Genomic DNA, 6,951 nt, shown 5'->3' with positions numbered 1-6,951 from the left:
AGTCCCATGCTGCACATAAGATGCCCCCAACCAGGCTAACTATCTTTAGCAATGCCCTACTGACAGCCTTAGCTAACCAAGTGGGTCAGATGCCATAGCCAAGGGTAGGGAACCACTCCTCTGTGTCGACTACTGACCCACAAAATAAATGTCAATTGTAGGTCACACACAATTATAAAAAGCAACTTCTGTTTTCAGTGGCTGCTTCCTAAGGAAGGGTAAGGTGTTGGAGCCCTGTTTTAACCTTCAAGGAACCCACACCAGATAATTAAGAAAGTAGATTATAACACTTGATTCAACAATGTGTTCTATTTCACAAGTATGCTTCATTCCTTCTGGTAGCTTTTTAAGAAAGAGGGAGGGCATGTGAGAGAGTGGGAATAGGGTTACAGAAAGCAGGGCTGCTGGAAGGGGAAAGGAAGATGGAAGACGACTGAAAAAATAAAGGGGGAAGACAGATGGGTTGGCATCAGGAGGAGACTAAAAAAATAAAATAAAATGGCAGCTAAGGTAGAAGGGCGTCATGCAGAAAAGAGATAGATACAAAAAGGGAGAGGAAATGAAACAGAGAAAACCAGAGAATCAGCCAGGTTAACCCCTTAATTTTACTGATGGGAAAACTGAGGCCTAGAGAGGGAAATTGATTTGGCCAAAGTTTTGTTGCTGGTAAAGGCTTGAGCTGAGTCTAGAACTCAGGTCTCCTGACTCCCAGGTCAGGCGCATGCCTATCATAGCATAGGGAGCCTACATTCCTGACATTCTTTTTTTCTTTTCTTTTTTAGATTTTATTTATTTATTTTTGGAGATGGGAATGGAGGGAGAATTTGAGGGAGAGAAACATCAATCAGCTGCCTTTCCCAGGCCCCCAACCAGGGATCTCGCCTGCAACCCAAGCATGTGCCTTGACCAGGATCGAACCTGCGAGTTTTTGGTCTGCAGGCCAGCACTCAGTCCACCGAGCCACACCAGCCAGGGCTTGTTCCAGACTTTCCGAGAGAGCCCTGACATCATTTATTCAGGCAAGAACTTAAATAATGAATCTGAGTCTAGGAAGGAAAGCAGTAAGCCCTAAATCCCACCAGAACAAGTCTAGGCAACTTAGAGACACAGCATCATTAGAACTGGAAGTCTCAGGTCCACAAGGTACTGAGGAATGCTGGGGTGCCTAGAAAGGGCTTGCTGAAGTTACCAACTTCACTGAGGTAAATAGACATGGCCCCTTAAAGTTGCCTATGTATGGATTCCCTTAGCTGGGCAAAACCAAAAGCACAGGCTGGAGATCTGTTCCTCCTCAGAGCACATCCACACATCCACACCAGTTCCAAGTGCAGAGGTGGAAATCTGAAAATGCTAGAGGTTCCTGGGAAATTGGAGGCAAGATGGGTTAAGTCTTGCTTACTACAAGTTGACCCTTGGTTCACTCTGGGTTGGGCAGGCTCACTCCACTCTGCCAATCCAAGCTGAGAGAGAGAGATGCAAGCCAGCTTTGTCTTTCCCTCCAGACTGATTGCTTCAGAAAGTATGTTATGGTTGCCACCAAATACTTGCCAATTCACTAGGAAGGACAGTCTAATCTTCCTTCCACACATTTACAAACTTTTGACTGGACTTTGCCATGGCTGGATATACAAGTAATTCAGCATGGAACCAGAAGTTCCCAAAGTCTGCCATATGCCTACATATATGTACATACACATATAGAAAATGCTTTTGATCCATTCTCTTTTTTGGTTTAAATATGGAATGCTTCACAAAGTTGCATGTCATCCTTGTGCAGAGGCCATGCCACCTTTTCTGTATCATTCCAGTGTTAATATATGTTCTGCCGAAGCAAGCACTTTATCCACTCTTAAAAAGCCATCTTCTAAGGAACATTTGTCTTAAGGGGTAAATCTGGATTTCATTCCCACTTAGCTTCATCAATCCATATGGGCAAGTTTCCTTAGTCTCCTAGTGTTCTGGCCTAAAAACCCTGTGTGTCTCCCTTTAGTTCAAACCCAGTACCTAGGCTTAGGATGGGATGATCTGGGGAGGCCGTGGTGAATGTGACAAAGAGTAAGCATTCTGAATAAGTACTGAAATGTCTTAGGTAACAGAAGTATCTGTGTATAGTGACTAGCACATAATACATGTTCATTAAACATTAGCTGTAAGAGTTCCTTGAGATCAGCCCAACATCATTTTGCTAAAGCCCAGAGAGATGAAGTGACTTCTCCAGGTTCATAGTACTTGTCAGTAGCAGAGCCTCCACTAAGTCATGGGGAGCTTTTTATATCAAAGAGGGGTTTTTAAAATATAGGATTCTTCTAGAATCATCATTTCTTTGAATTGCCAAAGTGATCTCTTTGGACCCAGTCTCCAAAGATGAACTGAAAGTGCTCGTAATTTCCACCCACTGGTTTTAGTCCTACCCTTTGATATAAAACAGAAGAAGCCAAATTCTTCTATTTGATAAGGATTTCAATCAATGCAGCCTCTTTGATTCCCTGGTTCCTTCAACTGTTCTCCATGTGACACCCTTTTCAATCACCATCTTTATCAGCCACCTCTGGATTCATCAAATGCCCTCTGATGGTGATGCCCAGAGGTGGATGCCACCCTCTGAAGGGGCCTGTCTGGGCCAGTACAGGGGCTCAGTGGGCTACTTCACTCCTTCTGGACATTATTAGATTGTGTTGGTTGTTTTAGTATTCACATGGCACTGTCTGTCCTTATTTAACTTGTGGTCAGCTCAAACTCCCAAGGTCTTTTCCATATGCACTATCATCAAACTGTGTCTTCCTCCTGTGGTCTTTGTACAATCACATATTTGTAAACTATATACAATACTTTGTATATGTCCCACTTTCCAAGTTCTGATCACTGACAGATGATGCCATCAAATCTAGGTGTTCACTTCAGCAGCACATGTAATCAAATTGGAACAATACAAAGAAGATTAGCATGGCCCCTGTGCAAGGATGACACACAAATGTGTGAATAATTCCATATGTTTATGTTCATAGCAGCACAATTTACAACAGCCAACTTCTGGAAGCAGCCTAAGTGCCCATCAGTAAATGAGTGGATCAAAAAAGCATAGTACATGCCCTGGCTGGTGTAGCTCAGTCGATTGAGCACAGGCCGGTAAACCACATGATCGTGGTTCGATTCCCAGTCAGGGCACGTGCCTGGGTTGCAGGCCAGTTCCCAGCAGGGGATGCGCGAGAGGCAACCATACATTGATATTTCTCCCCCTTTCTCCTTCCCTTTCCCTCTAAAGATAAGTTTTTTTAAAAAGTGTGGTATATTTACACAATGGAATTCTATGCAGCAGAAAGAAAGAAGGAGCTCCTACACTTTGCGACAGCATGGATGGAACTGAAGAACATTATGCTAAGTGAAATAAGCCAGGCAGTGAAAGACAAATACCATATGATCTCACGTATAACAGGAACCTGATGAACAAAACAAGCAAATGAGCAACATAAAACCGGAGGCATGGAAACAAGTAACAGATTGACAGAAACCAGAGGGGAGGGGGGAGGGGAATGAAGGGGGAAAGAAGGGGAAGGGGCTAGTCAAGGCACATGTATGAATGACCCATGGACATGGAAAACAGGGTAGGGATTGACTGTGGGAGTGGAGATGGTGGGCTGGGCAGAGCAGAGCAAGGGAGGGAAATTGGGACAACTATAATAGAACAATAATAAAATATTTAATTCAAAATTTTTTCTAGATCAGAAAGCCTAGGCCTAAATGTTGAACCTTGAGCTAAGTATTCTTCCACAACATTAGCTTTTTTCCTATCTAATGTATTTTGATCTACACAAAAATTAAATAGAGAATTTCTGCAAACTGCTGGAGTTTAATAGCTTAAAAGATAGCAGGTCCACATTTGGGAAAGTGGCATTTATTAAGTAATTATTGCATATCAGACATTATGTGCTTTGTATACATTAGCTCATTCCCTCTAATGAGGTAGGATTATTCACTTTTGTTTACAGACCAGGAAACTGAGGCTTAAGATATTTCATTGTTATTAAGGAGAAGCGGCAGGACTTGAACCTAGTTCTAACTCCAAATGCTATTTTCTTTAATTTACACCTATGGTTCTTAATCTAGGTGCCACATTTATCACCTAGGGAACTCAAAAGCTACCCAATGCCTAGGCCCCACCCCAGGCCAATTACAGCCATACTTCCTGTAAATGGGTCTGGGCATGAGTAGATTTAAAGCTTCCCTAGGTCCCTGGCTGGTGTGGTTCAGTGGATTGAGTGCAGGCCTGAAAACTGAAAGGTCACTGGTTCGATTCCCGGTCAGGGCATATACCTAGGTTGCAGGCCAGGTCTCCAGATGGGGCATTGTGAGAGGCAGCTGATTGACGTCTTTTTTGCACATGGATATTTTCCTCCCTCCCTTCCTATCCCTCTAAAATAAATAAAATGTTTTCAAAATTAGAAGCAAACATCACACAACTGAGAAAATAATTTGTATATTAGCAGGAGGTGCAAATCCCCAAAGAGCCCATTGGAAAACTAAGAAACTCTGAGGCAATGGGAAGTTGTAAAAGCCAGCACTGTGAGAACAAAGGGCACAACCATATGGAATAGCTTACCACAGGCAGGGCAACAGAGCCCATGTGAAAACAGTGCAAGTTCCAGAGAGAGACACCTAGATCTGTTCAAGGAGAAGTCCGAAGGTGTTGGGCTGGTGAAAGAGCTGAAAGATGTGTTTAAAGTAAATCCTCCAAAGACTGGAAAGTTTGGCTAAATGGCTTCTTCTAGTTCTTAATATGCTTTCTGTTTTTCCTGCAGTTAGGTGAAGGCACTCTGGTTAATTTGCTTTTTGCCCATGGCTCCCTGTCCTGATGCTGGAGTGGATGCTTTTGTCTGCAAACTCTGGATGTGTCGTTTCCCCTTGTACAAGTAGTCAGAGCTATGTAAATAAAATGTTTATTCTGAGAAACCATATATGTTCCTAGAGTCAAAGAAGCCTCTTCTCATAGCTCTCCCAGAGGCTCAACTGTAACAACCAACAAGTAGAAAGGGTGTCGTTGAGGCTGCTGCTACACAAAAAGACCGAGTTCTGAGGAGAATACAAGCAGTTAGATCCCTAATTTAGGCAAAATACACATATTCCTTTGAACTATGAAGAAAAATGGAACCAAGTTGTTTTCTTCTCTTCTTCTTCTTCTTCTTCTTCTTCTTCTTCTTCTTCTTCGTCTTCGTCTTCGTCTTCTTCTTCTCTCTCTCTCTCGGCCTCCAGGGAGTCAGGTAATCTAATCTCTACAGACCTTCATTTCTCTCAGTTTGCAGGGGCAGACACCACCAAGAGAGTCTTGGAAGATAAACATAATGTGTCAACACGTTCAAAATGTTTTCTTCACATGGATTTCATCTCACACTTCTTTCTAGCATTGGAACCATGCGACAGTTCCATGGGAAGCAAGTCTCAAAATAGCAAGTAGTAAACACAGCCAGGGAGCCTGATGCAGCTTTGCTCTGTGCCAGCCCTCACCCCGCTCCCCTCCAGGGGAAAGCCAACTCTTTCCATCCTTGTACAGCTAAGCCAGGCTATGGGCTCACATAATCAATGGCAGGTGCCACACCCCATAATAAACCTGAAGGAAACAAAGAGGAGCATACAGAAAACTCAAGGCTTGATTACTCAAGGAGCAGTGTTGGCTGGCACATTACAAGGAAGTCCTGCACGTGGGACTGGATCATTAAATCCCAAGTGCCCTTGGATCGGCAAGGAAGGTGAGTGGCAGAATGAAAGGGGCCCCTGGAACTGCTAGATTGGGGAGGCTCCAGCCGGGAATGACTGGGCCAAGACAACTGCAATGTTTATTCAGCTTACAGCTTTCATTTTCCTAAGTAATTTAAATGAGTTAAAGAGAAAAAAAAAACTATTCTACTGGATTAAGTCCATCACTAAATATTTGGGACACACACTGAAAAGTTAGAAGCAAACCCCTGCAAAGAAATGATTGCTGGAATGAGGGAGTTGGCTACCAGAGGAGGCCTGGGATGAGGGCCAACAATGACCCAAGAGAGAATTGAGATCGGTGAAATGATCCATGAAGTTTCTTGGCATTTTCGAGCGCTCCTGGAAAGAGAGCGGCTCATCAACTTCACTGAAGAATCTCTAAACAAATAGCTCAACTGTCTCTGTGTTTCTCAGCCTCAGAAAATGCAAGTGAAAGTTGTGAAATGAATGTTTCAAGTCTGGTGTCTGGAGTTTTATACTGTAATTTTGGGTGCTTCAGACAGTGTGCCCTAATCTTCAAAGTTACATAAGGACCAGCTGTGCCCTAGAGGTAGTTTTTCTCAGCCCCACCTGGACCTCAATTCTTTCTCAGTCTCCATTGTTGTGTAGAAATGGATTTGAGCTCATGATCTCCATTGCCTCGAAACCAAAACAAAATACAACCAATAAAACAAAGCCTACCTCAAATACTCCAACTAGGAATTGATTGATTTTCCATCAAAAACTTCGCAAGAAAAAGAGGGGAGAAACCAGTACAGTCAGCACCTCATTCAATTAAATTTACCCCAAAGCTAGAAAAAGTATCAAGAGCAAATTTCCTATTTTGGAGACCTTGGATGACTCCTTCCCTTCATTATGCGCATTAGTACTGAACTGGAGCCCAGGAATGAGAGGCCAGTGGAAGAAAGTGGTGATGATAGCGGTGGGAGTCCTCCTGTAATCAGGGACACAGGTGCTAATCAGAATCCAGCCCTGTGATGCAAGGCTGAGTAGAGCACATGGAATATATTGGGGATGGTACAAGGAGGGGAATAAGAAGTGGGCCCAGCAATGAACACAGATCTGGACCCCCCACTGCCTGCCAGAATAATGGCCAGAACATGAGCCAGAAGCAAAGACAGACTCCAGAGATACTGGCACCTTTATGCAAGGTTCTGCTTCTGGGGCCCCTACACCTTTCTATGCATAAAAGGGTAAAGA

At 43.5% G+C, this 6,951-nt stretch overlaps 2 non-coding genes across 2 annotated transcripts; one reads left to right on the top strand and one right to left on the bottom strand.

The window, feature by feature from the left end:
* Positions 1 to 1,732: 1,732 nt before the first annotated feature.
* Positions 1,733 to 1,836, bottom strand: LOC118987010 (U6 spliceosomal RNA). Its single transcript, XR_005066496.1, has one exon. It is a non-coding gene; the product is annotated as a U6 spliceosomal RNA (small nuclear RNA).
* Positions 1,837 to 2,888: 1,052 nt separating this feature from the next.
* On the top strand, positions 2,889 to 2,995 carry LOC118987008 (U6 spliceosomal RNA). The gene has a single exon (XR_005066494.1). It is a non-coding gene; the product is annotated as a U6 spliceosomal RNA (small nuclear RNA).
* The last annotated feature ends 3,956 nt before the right edge of the window (positions 2,996 to 6,951 follow it).

Source organism: Sturnira hondurensis, unplaced genomic scaffold, assembly GCF_014824575.4.
Source record: "Sturnira hondurensis isolate 20B ecotype Veracruz unplaced genomic scaffold, ASM1482457v3 Scaffold0004786, whole genome shotgun sequence".
NCBI classification, from domain to species: domain Eukaryota; kingdom Metazoa; phylum Chordata; class Mammalia; order Chiroptera; family Phyllostomidae; genus Sturnira; species Sturnira hondurensis.
The sequence above is the reverse complement of the archived record's forward strand: the minus strand, read 5'-3'. Positions and strand labels throughout refer to the sequence as shown.